The 16,992-nt window shown below is 44.5% G+C and overlaps 1 long non-coding RNA gene across 1 annotated transcript; it reads right to left on the reverse strand.

Annotated features, from left to right (window-relative positions):
- Positions 1-842: 842 nt before the first annotated feature.
- Positions 843-15,699, reverse strand: LOC146855806 (uncharacterized). Its single transcript, XR_014981392.1, has 2 exons — positions 15,548-15,699; positions 843-3,555 (listed from the first exon to the last, which is right to left on the reverse strand). It is a non-coding gene; the product is annotated as an uncharacterized LOC146855806 (long non-coding RNA).
- Positions 15,700-16,992: the final 1,293 nt, after the last annotated feature.

Raw genomic sequence — 16,992 nt, forward strand, 5'->3', positions numbered from 1 at the left:
GAGTAAATCAAAACTGAAAGGTTTTGCCTATGGTGCAATGAACATAATGTTGAAAAAAAATTCTCATTGTAATCTAATGCTCAAGGATCCTTTTGGAGTTTGACTACTTGCTGGTGACAGATCTACAAACCCAGATTCAGGGTATTTGGCTAAAGGAGCATCGGACCACTCTCCTCCGATACCGACCCTCGTTCACAGAATCCCTTGAAGACTGGATGGGTGGAGATTTGATATCAGAGACATTAATATTAAAAGACAGAGAGAGGTTGCAGTGCCTGACACTGGCCATATAAAGAGGAAAATCATGAGTTTGGAGGTCTTTTAAGGAAGAATGAGCATTCATGTCCCCAAACCAGAAGAATCTAAGCGGAAAGATAGATGGGTAAGGAGTTCATTTTATACCAACTCATAGGTGGTCTACGAGTGCTTTTTTTTTTACTTAAGTAAATATGTTGAGTTTGTACTCTGGCTAAGATGTCTTGGTATGTCTTGGTATGTGGAAACCATTTTTATTACTTTTACCTACTCCTTGAGAGCCTTGGCACAAAGTGACTATTAGATTTTATTAAGGATTTCACATTATAAGACTTACAATGTGGTAGTTTAGTTCCATTAGATGGATCATTTTTAGAGCAGGTTATTATTCCATCTGCAATAAAGATGCACAAGTATTTTCAAAAGGATAGTATTGCTTACTAATGGTCGGCGACTGGATCATTCAGATTACATCCCAGTTCTGGAGAACACTGGATGACCTCCTTAAAATATAAAATCACGTTAGTCAATTGTGTTTCACCCACAATCAGATGGTCAGGAAGAGAGGACTAAAGAAAACTCTGACGCAGTATTTACTATGTTTAATCAATGGTCATCAGGATAACTGGTGAGACGCATCAACAATAACAGGAATTACAGAGGACAGCGTGACTCAGACATTGTACAAGAGTCTCCCTTTTTATTCTGACAAGGTTTGCATCCATCGGGTCTTCCCATGTTAGCCTCCCCGCCTTGATCTAAAATTATACGTGATGTTCTGGCATGAAGAAATAGCATGTTCTGGATTATCAGGAGGGGAAAGAGTGTGGCTAATATGTATCTGCTTGCCGGTGGCCCAAAGTACACACCGACCACTGCTTCCTACTGCTGTAGGCAGGAGAGCAGGATCAACAGAGGTGTAATGGCCTCTTTAGACCGGCCAAACTTCTTCCTAATTCAGCAAGACGGTATGCAGGCCCCAAGTAGTTGAGGCTGCTAACAAGTTGTTTGCTGCATAAACAGGCTTTCTTGGTTCCCAACTCAGCCCCAAGCCGGCAGAGAGGAAAGCACAACACAGGACAGAAAAGTCAGCAGACCAGGCTGTTGCAATGTCAGTTCTGAGAACTCTAGGGAGAGGATGTGGTCTCACGGCTAGACTGCCGAGCTTGGAGCTGGGAAACCAAGGTTCGTGCCTCGGGGTCGACTCCACATTCTGTGATTCTGGGCAAATCACTTAATCTCCCCGTGCCTACCAAAAAAATGAATGTGTTCTTCTGTAACATAACTGGTGCTCATGTAAAGTGCTCCAATACCTTTGGGTCGAGTTTGCGCTATATAAATCTGCAGAAAGAAAGAAAAAAACTCTAATTCAGTCACCATTCCACTGGCCGGGGGGGGGGGAAGCAATCCACCCAAAGGCCGGTGATCATACGGGTAGGCCATTCCAGGCACACTCCTCCAGCCAGCATTTCAAGTTAATAATTCTTCCTAATAATAGTAACTGGTTTTATATGGTGCTTCATATCAGCCTTCTGACAAGTGCTATAAATAACATATACTACTATCACACAATTTATTCATACTAATTATGCTGCCGTCGGAAGCACAGAGGTTAAATTAGCCTTACTGTGCTTTGAACTAGTGCTGCAGATCCCCATATATCTTGACCAACAGGACATAACTCACTGAGCCATTCTCTACCAGCCATCCACTCAAGTAGTTTGCTTTGCTAGCATTCTACACTCCAGGGTGGGAAGGGTTATCCTGCCAGCATTTCACTTCATGGGACTCCTACATCCAGCATTCCGCTCCTTCTGAGAGTGTTTTGGTAACTTTTTACTTCTAGGATGCGCCATATAAGGGTGAAATGGGGGTGCGAGTATTACCAGCTGGGCAGAGGAGGGATTATCTAGCCAGAATTTGAGTTAGGCGATCTTATGTTAACATTTCACTTTAAAGGATATGCTGTTAATATTCACTCCAGGACATTCATCTTATTGACATTCTTCTCCAGAGGAATATCCTGGCAAGATTCTGCTTCTAAGAACCCAACACATCTACATTCAGTTTCATCAAGACAGTATTTAGAACCGTTTTGTCAGTACAAAAAACAAAATACTACGGCTCAATGTTCACAGGCAGATACACAGAGTCAAGTTTCTCAGGCATTTCAGGATTCTCCTTGTAAACAATCCCCAACCCGTTTACTTCCTTCGCCCACCCCACAGCTCAAGGAGACAATAGTGTTACATAGCACAACAGAGATGGTAAAAAAGCATACACCGCAATTCCCCAGACTTGTATCTCCTTCCCCAATGAAAAGAGTCAAGAAGCAAGGACATCGGGTAAGTGGTCATTCTCCACGCCTGTACAAGACGCGTGCAAGACCTCAGGCTGACCTGAAGCACCTCTAGTTCACAAAGAAAACCTCTGCTCTGCACAGCAGAACAGGAAATGGAGTTGAGACTTCAGGTTTCAGAGCAGCTTTCCTGCCTCCCTTTACAAACTCTATTGAAATGGGTCAAATAATGCTGCCACACAGGCAGTGTTGGTCCACAATCAGAAAATTGCACTGATGTACTTCGACAAAGTACCGACCCCTCAAGGACTTAGGGCTCAGGGCAGACAAGTACCTTCATGTAAATGATCGACATAGGCAGTACAAATTGGTCAACTTGTATTGTCACCTTAAAATGCATGTAAGCTTGACACGCCTGCTCACAACAAGCAGGAGCAGCTCATCCTCATCTGGCACAGGGTGAAAACCCTACGCGTGTTATGGTGTGTCGACAATGATGTGGACAGCCAAGTTATGAATTGAATTTGAAGTCATGGATTGCCTTCGTTCATGTCCTCCACTGTGCCACCTGGCGGTCCTTCGAACATCTACGAGCCAACAGTTTTCTTACTCCTCAACTGTACACCCCTCTTTATGATCTCCATGGGGAAGTCACTTTCTACAACTTTGTTTTGAGAAGGATCAGAGCTTGGGGTTCCGGAGCCCCAAAGAATCTGCAAACCACCCAGAGAGTCCACCAGACCAACAAAGACAGAGAGCAGAGACAGCACTGTCCCAATGACATACAGCCTCAGCATCCAGATCATGGTGCCTCTGGAGGTGATAGACCCAGACAGAAGCAAGGGTCCAGCAGATGACAAATCACAGCAGCAGAAAAATACCAATAGCAGAGTGATCCCAACAGGGGAAGATCTACTGTAAGGGAGGCATCAGGTAGCAGCGGGATCCGAGCAGCAGCGGGATCTGGGCAGCAGCAGCAGAAATCGGCCAATGTATATGTTCTGATAAGCAAAAAGAAAAACCACATTAGAAGCACTGGATTAAAACAATAACGAAAAATGAAAGAAAAAAACAATGCAGTCACAACGCTGTCACCAAATGAAAACAACAAACCATAACTGTTGGAGGGAGGAAACCTAAATGCACATAAAAGGGTGTTATGATTCTAAATCCCATCTCATGAGTCACAAAATAAGTGGAATTTTAGGAGCGTTATATGGCACCTACGATAGCCAAAATGCTGCCAGAATGGCTACTTTCCCAATCACAAATTAGGAGAAGGGATGAGAAATGTCAGAGGAGTGGCCTAACAAAAATGCATGGAACACTGACAAACTCTTCCTCTTGCGAGTTTTTACACAATTGTAAAATTGCGAATTAAAAAGGTTCCAGTAACTGTGCTTCCAGTGTAGCAATGAGTAGGAAACACTGCCAACTTTCATGCAGGTCTAGGAGACAGGACATCTCATGCGGTACAAAATGTGTCGACTGGATAAAAAGTTACATTTGCAAATGCAAACTTCGATCGAATGTGCCCATGTGGATTTTTCACTTAATGAAAAATCCGGATGAGTAGAGATTAGCCACAGAAAATCTACTGCAAATCTCGGACTCTGGCAAATTTCCAGGAGTTTGTGGGAATTTGTGAATTTACAAAAAAAAACAATTATTTAGCAAGTATGAGGAAAACCACAAGAGGAGACGTCTGGCATTTTAGAAGAGGGCTGTGTGAAACAGCTTCACAGTGATTAGGAAGCCAGTTCCTTTCTTGGGGGAATGCCATGCCATAGGAATGCTAGAGTATTTGTCATTATAAGTTTTTCTTCTATTGGACATCTTTTTTTTTGTCTCATTTTGCCCTTGTGCGTGTGAAGGTTCTTTGCCTCAACCCCCTTCTCCCCTAAACATGAGATATCTGTGAACCAGAGCTACTCATGTATCGTCTGTGTGAGAGCGACTGCCAGGCCGATAGCACACGGAGGGTCACAGAGTCCTCATGTATGTACAAGCATCCCAAAGTCAGAAGCTTTCACACGCAGGGTGGCCCATCAGTTTGGGGAGGGCCTCAACGCCAGGGCCCCTTGGAGTCATCATAGTTCCACAGAACCAAGCCCTTACTCATAGAAGCAGGGGCGTAGCTTAGACAGTGTGAAATCGGGGGTCTGAATCTCACATTTCTCAGCTAAAAAAACAGATGAGACACTAAGTGGAGGAGTCAGATGGCCAAGGTTCTAGATGGACTGATCACATAAGCAATAGGGTCAGTAGAGGGATGTCTTCAGGGTTTTGGGGGCCCTGGGCCAAACATATTTTGTGGCCCACTGTTCGGAACAGATTTTATTTCATGAACCAGTTTCAGTTCTTTCATGCCCTCTTTGGCCAGGTCACTAAGTGCACAGTCCACTATTTAAAATTCTAAATGGGTTTACATCTAGTATTTAGGGATAACGACGTGTGTTTCCGATATTGTAACACAGCAGCAGCACACTAATACTACTGTAAAAAATATTTGTGACCTCCTCCCATTTCTCATATGTGAGATCCAGTTTTGTTCTAAAAGAGTGTTTTCTCTCAATGTTGCATGAAACATAAACACGTCTGCCATACCACACATCACCCACATTGAAAATAAATTAAATTAAAGGAAAACGGTGTTTAAAACAACTTGTTGAAGAAATATTAAAGGTAACCAGGACAACACTCTCTGCAGAGGGAGAGTTGGCCCTATCAGGGCCCCACCTGAAAGGCTGGGGGCCTTGGACAACAGCCCACCTTGTCCATGTATTAAAACGTCTCTGGGTCAGTACTGGTTTGCATTCGGTGGACCTCGGTCTAAAGTGGCATAATGGGAGAAAAACAATGGGTTGGAATTAGGGGTGTGCAAAAATGTTTGCAATTTGCTTTCGCATAATTAGGTGAAATTTCAGCAAAATTACACGAAATGCAAATCTATTGTTCTGGTCTATATTTTAGTGCAAAATCTTGTAAATGTTGGCACAAAGGAGCATTTAAACAAAAGCACCGCAAATAACTACTCGTGTGCTATTGTTCCCATGCATTTGTTGTAAATTGTTACTGCAAATTGCACCATTCACTGTAATGTTTATTTTAAATCGGACCTAATTAAGCGAAGGTGCATAATAACGTCCTTTTTTGGGAATTTTGAATAACAAGAGTAATGAGAAATTTCCCAAATTACCCCAGCGTAATTTAAATTTTGCCCAGGCCTAGTTGAAAAACTACTCTAAGCAATTGCCAGTGGTTAGACCATTTCCAAGCATTCGTTCCATCACCTTTGGGTGTCTGATTGCCAGTAGTATGTCTGGAAATCTGAAAATGGCACAGCTTTCCAAGCCTACTACTGCATAAGTTTGTGAATTCCAAAACATAGTAAATTTGCACCCATTTCATAAATACTTCTGTGGGTACAGACTAACTACTTTTTTGGTAAACCACTCATAATATATATTTAAGTTCTCAATCCCAAAAATGAAGAATTAAAGCCTCTCAGTGCAATGGGAACAATAAAAACCAACACAGATACAGTAGACCCGACTGAGGTTTCCCAGATCCGACTACCAAGCCAAGAATGCATTTGGGGGGGGGGGGGGGGGGGGGGGGTTCACACCCCAAACACTCCCCTGTGAAGCTACGCCTCTGCATAGAAAACCTAGATTCGGAAGGCCTTAGACCTGGAGGGGCCATATGGCCAGAGGTCCCCAAATAGGGCTAGGTGCGTCTCACAGTTAGAACAGAGGTAGTTTACAGTCAAAGCACCACACACTAAGAGGTTTGCAGGAACAAACCGACCTGTCCTGCAGTAACTTGGCTACCCTTTGGGCACTTAACCAATGAACGAGACCTAATGTTATGTAACTGGTGGTCACATAAAAGTGCTCCAATACATTCAGGTCGAGTTTGCGCTATATATAACTGAAAAAAATCTGCAAAAAAAAAAAAAAAGAAACTACTAGCAGCTGCCGCTGCATAGCTGATGGGGGTCCTATTTTCATTCTGGGCCAATTCCTCTGAGTTGTGGGTAAAGCACAGACAGTGCCTGAAGGTCTTTGTGCAGCACCATTCTGTATGCAATTCTCTTGATCATTAACATGTATGCAGGACCAGTGGAATTAAGCGATTCCGTGGTCACGGCGATTTTCACATAATTATGGATTGTCCCCATGTACCCCTACTCCATCATCTGCTGATTTTAACAAAAATAACATTTTGTTTCTAGCTTAAGGGGATCAAAAGTTACAAAATATATGGCAACTCAGGTCCCTGTGCACCGGAACGCTATATGCCCAGGCCGACTGGTCATCTCTCAGTTGCTTCTTGCAGTATTCGGATGTTATATTGTTGCTAATAATGGGGAGAGGATGTGGTCTAATCGCTAGAGTGGTCGACCTCGAAGCTGAGGAACCGGGTTCGAGTCTTGGCAGGGACGCTCAACATCCTGTGATTCTGGGAAAATCACTTATCTCCCCGTGCCTAACAAAATGAATGTGTCCATCTGTAACGCAACTGGTGCTCATGTAAAGTGCTCTGATACCTTCCGGTCGAGTTCACACTGAATAAAACTCAACAAAAAAAAAGGTGAACTCTTTTCCCAGAAAGTGTTACCAGGAGTAAAGATGACAAAAATTACAAAGTAATACTATCACAAAATGTGCCGCATTATGCTGCATAATTTGCCTTTTCTTGCTACATATTTGTCAATCCTTCCGCATATGTTGGTCTTCACCTGCCGCAAAATTCCAGTGGCCCTGCATATACGCTAGCACTTCTCTGGATGGCGCTTCCGAAACAAAACATTATGCATGCCCAGCACCTTCCAGCAGATGGCAGCATCACACCACTCTACGGACATCTGGAACGAAGGGTTGTACCAAATTGCAGTAAATTCCTCGCAGTCAACTACTTCTGACTGTTAAGTTCCCATGTAGTATTTTATCACATGACCTGGAAGACAGTCCACCCCACTTAAACTATTCAAGGATCCCATCAACGCACCACATTCCAACTTGAACGAGTGACAAAAAGATCGCTAATTTTCAGATCACGTTGTCCTTGTGTCCAAGACAAAAGTTGACAAGATGGGAGTGATTGCCGCCCCACTTTGGTTCAAAGCTGAAATTGCCCTGGTAGATCTCTGCAAGGCACAATACTTGGGGTACAAGCGGGTAGGTGGCGTTCACCCACTATTTTCACAGGGTGCAAGCCGTCCACCCTGGCAAGACGTTGGGCCCCACTGAAGTAAGCTGAACTCGTCCCGCTGTCATTATAAGACATCTGGGCACATTCAGCAGCACCCACACCTTGCCTGCTTTCGGTCCGAGCAGCAACCTGTAGGCGGTGAGGGAGCTTTGTTATTATAAATTCCAGCTGGGCCAAAAACAACGGTCGAATTTAAGGAGCCGTTAGTCCTCCTTTTGTTTTCAGCACCCTGGCTGGGAGCTATCTGGAGCCTCACACCTAGGCGTGAACGTAATGAGGGAGGGAAACAAAGGCACGCAGCATATTATTACTTTACAAGTACTTAAGAGGGACATGGTTTTGACCTTGTTCAGTGCCTGTATATAAGAGCTATGCATGCTCTGTAAAAATGTTCAGGTGTGCTGCTCTGTCCCAGTATTTACACAAATACCAATTTAAATATAACCATTTTTTTAGAGTGCTACTTATCTCAATGCAGGGTGTTTGAGCACTTTACATCACACGTACACATTATACATTGACAAAAAATCACGTGTGTGTAAATCAATGTACAGGATGTGTTATATAAGACCAAGGCCACTGGAATTGTACGGCAATGAAGGATTCAATTATGCGGCAGGGTTTATTAAATTACATGGCAAGAATATGCAAATTATGCGGCATGATGTGGCACAGTTAGTGATAGTACCTTTTCATTATTTTGTAATATTTACGCATCTTAACACGGTCTGGAAAAAGGTTTCACCTTGTTAGTACTAATTTAACACCCAATATAGCAATATGCAACTAAAAGGTGAACAGTCAACTTTTTCAAAGTGCCTTCTGCTGCACATCAGCATGCATTTTTGCAACTTTTCATCCCTTTAAGCTAGAAACTATTTTCTTTTGCTAAAAATAGCAAATTATGGATTACGTGCCAAATCCATAATTATGCGAAAAATGCAGTGGCATCAGAATCACATAATTCCAGTGGGCCTGCATGAGACCGTGAGGTTTAAAGGGTGTAGGAGTCACATGTAAGTCTGGGCAGTGAACTCCGTTCCGCTCACGGAGTTTGCGGAGTTTTCCGCACTCTGCGTTACGCGGAGCTCACGGAGCACTGAAAAACGTACGTTCGTCAATATGAAACTGGCGAGCGCAAGCAAGGAAAATTCACCTCCCTGCGAGATTTTTCCTTGTTCGCGATCGCCGACATAAAGTTGGCGAACATGTAAAATCAACCTCCCAGTGAGACTTCTCAACGCGGGCGGTCAGATTTCTCATTGTGAGTGGTCGCGACCGCTCGCGTTGAGAAACCTTCCGTTCGCTTTGAGAAAGTTGCTGCACGAGTAAAAATCTACTCGAGCGGCAGAAAGGAAGCAGCTCCCGCTTTCACTGTACATGGTGCGGTTCGCGATGATAGTGCGGACAAGCACTTGGCACTGAAAATCACCGCGAACGGCATTTAACTAATGCATTTCCACTTCGCAGAACTCCGCGAACTACACCCAGGCTTAGTCACATGTCCTTCGTAGCTCACTGTGCTATAGTAGAAGGATTGCGATTAATGAACTACAAATAACAAAAGGATCTCTGTGCTAAAAGCAGTAAACCACTTACCTATTTGCATAAATCACAAATCTGTTATTTGCATATTACATGATGTGCTTTGCAGGAGACACATTAGTCATCTAGGCTACTTTAATCAAAAAACGGAACTAGAGAAAACATAGACCTCGCTAGCAAATGCGTTAACCTCCAGAGTTATTTTATCATTATTTTAATTTCCTAGGGTTTACTGGGCACACAAAGATCTCTGCAGCAGATGCTTTAACTCCATAAGATATTTTAAAATGCAGACTTTGCAACCAATTAAGCAGAACAGATTTTCTGCCACATTTCTCCTTGTTGACAATTTCCTTGTTGAAGAGTTTTAAAAAATAAATGTGGAAGTGAAGGCCCAGATTTTGCATCAGGGTAGCGTCACTTTTTTGGCACAAGCCCAACACACAATCTCATTTATTAAATCTCGTAATGCACTCTCATGTACTCATGATAGAACTGCTAAATATATGTACGGTCTTAAGATCTGATGTGACTTCTTGTGATGTCACTTCCTCTGAGTTCATGGTTGTGATGTCGCTTCCTGTGATATCAGTTCCTGTGATGTCGCGTGCAGTGATATCATGCACCATGATGTCACCTGAATACTGCCTAACTTAGTTAGTCCCCCAACTTCTTTTTAAAGGATTTGCGCTCTGGATCTCTGCATATAGGATGGTGATCTCGAACAATAGCAGATATGTAATAGGCCGGAACTTGCACATAATTCTGAGCTAAGAAGCCTAGGTTAGAACAGAAGGAGCAAGTAGGGCTCTGCTCACCGGGTGGAAGTCTTACTTACCTTGGAGCACACAGTTCTCATGTTTTGGGGGTCACGGATGGGAAACTTATCCAGTCTAGGTCTTTGCAGTGTCTAATAAAAACCAGGACTACAAGTACCAGAATGCCAAGGACAAACCTAGACTGGATGACCTACTAACATCTGAAACTGGAAAGTTTGAGAGCTCTGGAGCAGTATCGCTATTGGTTGATTATTATAACCCGACTGGCTATCTTCAGGTTCATACCAAAGAATCACATCTTTTGTGGTTAACATTTGGTCCACATTGGTAAGCATCGCTGTTGTGAACTTGTGGACTTAAAATCTCGCGATGCTCAAAAGCCCGCTTTTTCCCACCCTTGAGTCCATGCAGAGTTGCCACTTTGCCCCAAGTTAGCAGGGCAATGTATTTACAGTCCTGGGTTTGCATTTAGTAACCTAATGCTTTCTTCCCAATTGACCAGTGCGCCATAATTCAGTGATATGTAAGAGAAAAAACAGGATTGGATTCATGAAGTCCTGCAGACACCCAAAGACACCTCGCTTCAGGACCTGTAGAAAAGAGTCTCTGATCCTCCTTTGTAAAGGATGCTGGAATACGCGATTGTCTCCTAACAAGGTCCAGTCGCGAAGGCCTCAAATCCAATACAAATGGCCAACGCAGTTGTAATAGGAGAAAAGAAAAGCGCAGAAGCAGGCACTGCCTTTGTGAAATATCTGTGCTGGCTTTAAGGGCTGACAAATATCCTGCCAAGACCACAAATCTAGTGCGTAAAGCAATCACATAAAGAGAACCTCCAGACACGTCAGCACCCTTCGTTACACGAGGCTCATTCCTGCCGTCTAGACACGCTCTCCAGGAGGGTTCTTTGGTAGTTCTTCCAAGGAGGGCGTGGTTATCCTTCAAACCAACACCTGGTCTCCCAGCTTTAGCCGTGGCACACAGCTTCTCTCTCATTCTCCCGAGCTACGACTGTCCATGTGTAGCGGGGGGTGCGCTTTGAGCATAGTGTATGAAATCGATAGACAGCACACTACATACCGAACCAAGCAATACCCCGCCATGGCATCATACCCCAGATCCTCCTACATGTTGTTAGATGTGGCTGTTCACATGCAGAGGAAACTGGGCCTTCAGCCTCAGATCGTTGCTGTTCCTATTGCGTTTTCCGATGTAGCTGTCCATGAAACGGAGGAGTTCGTCAAAGTCCATACTGGCTACAACTAAAACTGAAGGGTCCTCTGACTTGGCAACACCTGGAATGGAAATATAGGAATATCGGGCGACAAACGACTGGAAACAGGACCTAAAGAACCAACTCCCTCAATCCTGCAGAAACCTCACCAATCTAGAGTTCCAAGAAGGCACCAAAAAAAGTATAATTTCTAATTTAGCAGAATTCCTCCAGATGTGATATTGTCTCTTCCTGCTCCCTCTTTTAGCAGAAAAAGTCACTACTGCAGAGTCTGCGGCATGCTTTCCAAATTTTTCCCCGCCAATGTTCTTTTCCTTCTTTCCTTTCCTGCTGTCCATTTCCCATTTCTTTTTTCTGTCTCTTCTTTTCTCAGCCACCTTGACTTTTTTGCTGCTTTAATCCTTGTTCCTCCCACCCTGGCGCCATGAAACTAGACTGTTGTCTGGTAACTGTAGCACATTATAAATAAACGAATACAAGTGGTGGCTCGTGTGAGGAAGAGTGCTCTATCTCCCCAGAACAACCACCATCTAGAACATCAAGGAGCGGCCTGAGGCCACTGTGATCTAAAAGTTTTCATAAAACTATGAAAAGCGGTCCCTCAGACCTGTCTTACAATAACCAACTTGAGGTCCAACACTAACCCACGACCAGTGCCTTCTGAGGTTAGAAGGGCCTCCTTCCAGCCCCCGAAGATTTCATGGTCCTTCCCTTTCCCACCTCCAAGACTGAAATTATTCCGGTTCAGTCACATCCACAGATCACTACCATCCAGTGCTGGAAAATAGGGGGAACCTGCCAGAACCGGGTTCCAGTAGCTGTTTCCGGGCCAAATCCCACGTAAAAAATGCTGAATTTGTCCTGGTGTCATTTTCAGATACTAGGACATCATTCAGCAGCACCTGCACATTGGCTGCATTCTGTTCAGAGCAGCAACCAGCAGGCAGTGAGGGGGCTTTCTTATTTTTACTTCCAACTGGGCCTAAAACGAAGGTCTGATTTAAAGGGTCATCAGCCGTTCTTGTGTTTAACTATCATCTTGGTAGGGAGTGAACTGGAGCCTAACACCTAGATGCCAAGGAATCAAAGGCCCACAGCTTATCACTTCACAAGTACTTTAGAGAAACTATCACGGAGGCAGGTTTTTGACTTTACTCAATCCCTTATGTAAGAGATGTGCATGCACTGTAAGAATTAAAGCTGTATCTGTGTGTATGAGTAATTTCACAGATAAGAATTTAGAAGGCATTTCTTTTAATTAACTATTTTATAGTGCTGCTCATCCCAGAGTATGATGTCAGAGTGTTTCACATCACACACAGAGGCACAATAAATCATACAAGTGTGCAAATAAATGTCCAGGAAATCTCACATAAAACAATGAGGATGCAAAGATGTAAGAATCACATATCGGCCATACTTGTAGAAATTATACATTAAGAGCGAAATGTGGATGAAACGCAAAGTCAGGATATACAACTTATTGCTGTGGTTGGAGTTGTCTGTACTAAAAATACTTTATTACTTTCCAATGGAACCTTTCTTTGCATTTTCAGAGTAACAACAGTTTGAGAAAAAAACAATAAGAATCTAAAGCCATGAATTACAGTTTTAATGCAGCTCCTTGATGCAGGTAATAAGATCACTGTGCTGTTTTAGAAGGATTGGAACTTATGAATTGGAGGCAAGAAAATGATCTGTTTCAAAAGCAGTAACCCACTTACCGATCTAAATAAAATGCAAATCTGTGATCTGCGTGTGACGCATGGCTTTGCACCAGAGCACATTAACCCTGTGTCGTATTGTATTGTAATTGCATTTATAGAGCGCTTACTACACCTGACGAGGCGTAGAAGCGCTTTTTAGGTCTCGCCTAGCGTAAGACTGTGCAGACATGCGCAGTCTCGCTGGCGAGATTTAATGATTTGAGGAGATTTCTCTAGTGGGCTTTAAGCTCCGCCCCCCTTTTCCATTGGCTGGCGTCACCGTTTATGCTAAACGGTGGCCAGCCATGGGAAAAGAGCGTCTAGTGACGTACACCTTTCTCTTTTAGAGCCGTCCCAGTTGGACTGGCTGCCCCGACTTACTGCTGGCGTAAAAGGTTTTTTTATCTTTATGGCATGGCCCCATAAAGATAAGAAACCAGCCAGGCGAGCCAGTCCAACTGGGACGGCTCTAAAAGAGAAAAAAAAGCGGGAGGCGTTGTTGGCGTTGCTTGTTTAACGTGGGGCTCCACACAGGCAAGGTAAGAACCTCTCGTGAGATTAAAGAACTCGAGGGGAGTCAGCAGAGTGTGTTTGTCATCTTGAAGGATCATGGGAAACCCGCCCTTTCCAGTACAGTCTCCCTCAGCATCACTGTCATGGACGCCACCAGTGATGTGCGTAAGTAATTCAGAGAGAACCCTGAAAGCGGACATAGCACCCCAGAGCTTAACCTCTACCTGGTCATCTCGATCGCAGTCATTTCCTTTGTTTTCCTGCTGACTGTTATCATCTTTGTTGCTTTGAGGATTCATAAAGCCAGTGCGGACAAAGCTGAATACGGACAGCCTGCATGTCCGAACCAGAGCTGGTTTTACACACAGAGCAACAGCTACAAGGTGTGTGTGGGGGACCCGTGTAACAGCATCTTACTGTTCAACAGCGCATGTCTGCAGCAGACGGGCGAGAGCGGGGGCAACCTGACGTCACTAGAAGGGAAGACACAGCAGAGCATCGATGATTTGTTAATGATCGGAGACAACCAGGTAAGATCAGTCTTTTTATGTTCGGCTCAGGAGTCCTTTCTATGATCGGCATTAAACCGCATAATTGAGTCGTGACAAGTTAAGTATCATTGTTGCCACCTTCTGAAGATCTGTAGTGCACCAACATTTCACTTCAGTAAAGATCTGTAGTAAGTAAAAAAAAACAAGCATTGAAAATGCAATAGGCCTCGCCTTTTATTAAGTTAAAGCCATTTGCTTTGCTAATGGTATATAGCAAAGCAAATGGCTTTAACTTAATAAAAGGCGAGGCCTATTGCATCTTCAATGCTTATTAGGCTATGCTACTGTACGAGTCAAAACCGTGAGTGGACAAAACATTGAACTCTCCAAGAGCTGTGTTAACCACCAGAGTTATCTTACTGCTATTATAACCTCCTCAAAATTGCTGGGTGCACAAAGATCTCTGCAGAAGGTGTCTTAACCCTGTAGGGTATTTTTTAAATGTGATAAATTAAGCAAGCTAGGATCGATTTACTGTCACGTGTATAAATTGTCAGGCTCTGCTTTTTTGCCCCTCGTGACTCCACCCCCTTTCCTCTGTCACACCTTCACCCCCCCACCACCCCACCCCCGCCCAATTTATGGATTCCTGGAGTGATTGTTTTCCAATTCCAGCACTGCTCCCATTCCTGCGCCAGACACAGTCCTCCACACAACTCTAGAGTTTTTACAATTTCGGGTGGTCCCTTGTAGGTTATGAATTGTGCAACATCATTACTTATTTGCTTGCTTCACGAAGCTCGCCCTGATGCCCCAAGGGAGACTGGTTGTACGGAATGATACAAATTCGGTGTCTGTTCAGTTACCTTTCATCTGAACATTCTGCTTTATAAATACAGTCACAGACCGCCTTGGGGTTCGTTCCATCTCTCAATACATTCTCTTCTCATTCTTTCTATCATGTATTAAACATGTTTTTTTTTAAAAAGAAAATGTTTACGAATTGGTCTTGCGCAAAATACCCACCACCTTGTGTGTCTGTACATATCAAAGTGTTGATGTGATTTTTACAATGCAGGTATTTTAAACCCGGCTATGGCTTCTTCGCTGCAGTTTAGCAACAGCAAACAAAGTATTGTCATTGTTCCAGACACTCTCACTGACAACTGTTTACCTCCCCATCTGGCCACGGCCATCAGCAATGTGGTGCCCTCCCCCCACCTCCTGAATGTGCACCGGCACCCCAGGGTGACAACGGCTACCACCACCTCTGGTCTGTGACTATCCACATACACAAAGCCTCCACCCCACAAGGCCCTACACCCCAGCCCCTTTAACCCCTCCTTAAAACACCATCATTGCAATACAGACGAGGGTGTAATGTGGTGACACCCCACCTCCCCGAACCCAAAATCTCGGAAACAAAAATCCCCATCTTGTCGCCTCCAAAATATTGGCAACATGCCCTGCCACCTGCCCACCACTCGCGGGCACGGATGGCAACTTACCAGGTTGTGGAGGTGAAGGTCAAAGACCCCCGCTGAACGATGCTTATGGGCCGATGGAGCGTCTGACATACACCAATGGGATCCTGAGCTTTACCAGAGGAAATGTCACCCCTCACCATACGGATAGCCCTCTATACCCCCACGGCACTCACGTTGCTCTTTGTCCCGCCCCTCCCTTCGTTCCCAAATTAAACCCCGCCCCTTAAAGTGACAGGAGGCTCTTCTTCGCCGCGACTTGGAAAATATAAAGAGGTGAACAGAATGGGGTCTGGTTCAGGAAGGAGCATCCAAGCCACAAAAACCCGGAGCTGGGAAGGGGGGGGGGGCGATCCCTGTTTCGAGAACAATAATGAGCTCCTTATATATGGGGCGCTCGGGATTCCTACCTATGACGAAAGGACGGGCTCCCATTCCTTGAATCTGTCCAGCTTCCTGTGCCCTGGGCACCGTCATGTGAGGCTTCTCACTCGCTCTCCAAGACCTCCCGACTGAGGCGAGTGCATTGGCAGAGGTCTCCCTTCGGGAGGCAGGTGCAGGGCTGTGTCTCTTTAAGAGAGGCGTGTTGACTGAGCAGAAGCGCATTCTGTGGGAGGGCCCTGGGAGAATGTACTCATTCACCCCGGACTGTCCCGACCTTTTACCTACTTACCCATCAGCCCCTTCGGCCTCAGCTAGATGCTGCCTGGATACGATTCTTACGCTCTTGCCTCTTTCCCTCGGTTTCTTGTTTCTGTTCTGCTGGACTACTACAGCTGACAAGCAACCATGCAATTTGTAGCGCACCTCCAAACATGATTGGCTTTTTAGTCAACAACATAATGCAGTATGATTAGTGCAGTTTCACTTAACATAGGTTTAACAATTCAACATTCATCTGCTGTAGGCTACAAAGCCAGGAGTGAGTGTCGGAATATGTTACTCAGCTGCGGCCCGGGAGCTGTGTGTCTGGATTCCCTAGGGTGCCGGGGCCTGCTATTTACACCACAGACTTCTGTATGTTATGTGTTGTGTATTACTTGCAGTGCGGCAAAATATGCCCCGAGGGAAGGAGGGAGGGGTGTGTGTCTGTGTGAGAGAGTTAGGGTGACCAACTGGCATTGGTGCAAATTCAGGACGGTGAGTGTAAAAATTCAGGACAAAGGGTCAAAATTCAGGACACAAATTCAGGACAGGATGTCAAAATTCAGGACAAAACTTCAGGACAATAGGTAGGTTTTACAGACACGTCAGAGGAGGTCGCGCAATAGTATATAAGTAAGCCCAGCCATATCCAAACATATTCAACCATTTGCACACCTATCCATCATGTATCCTTCCATCTATCATTTCACTCATCCATCCCTTCATCCATCCTTACAATCCATCCACTCTTTTACCCATCCATTCACTCATCCACCCAGCCATTTACCGTTTCACCCATCCAGCCATCCTTTCACTTACTCATC

Source organism: Triturus cristatus, chromosome 4_1, assembly GCF_964204655.1.
Source record: "Triturus cristatus chromosome 4_1, aTriCri1.1, whole genome shotgun sequence".
NCBI classification, from domain to species: domain Eukaryota; kingdom Metazoa; phylum Chordata; class Amphibia; order Caudata; family Salamandridae; genus Triturus; species Triturus cristatus.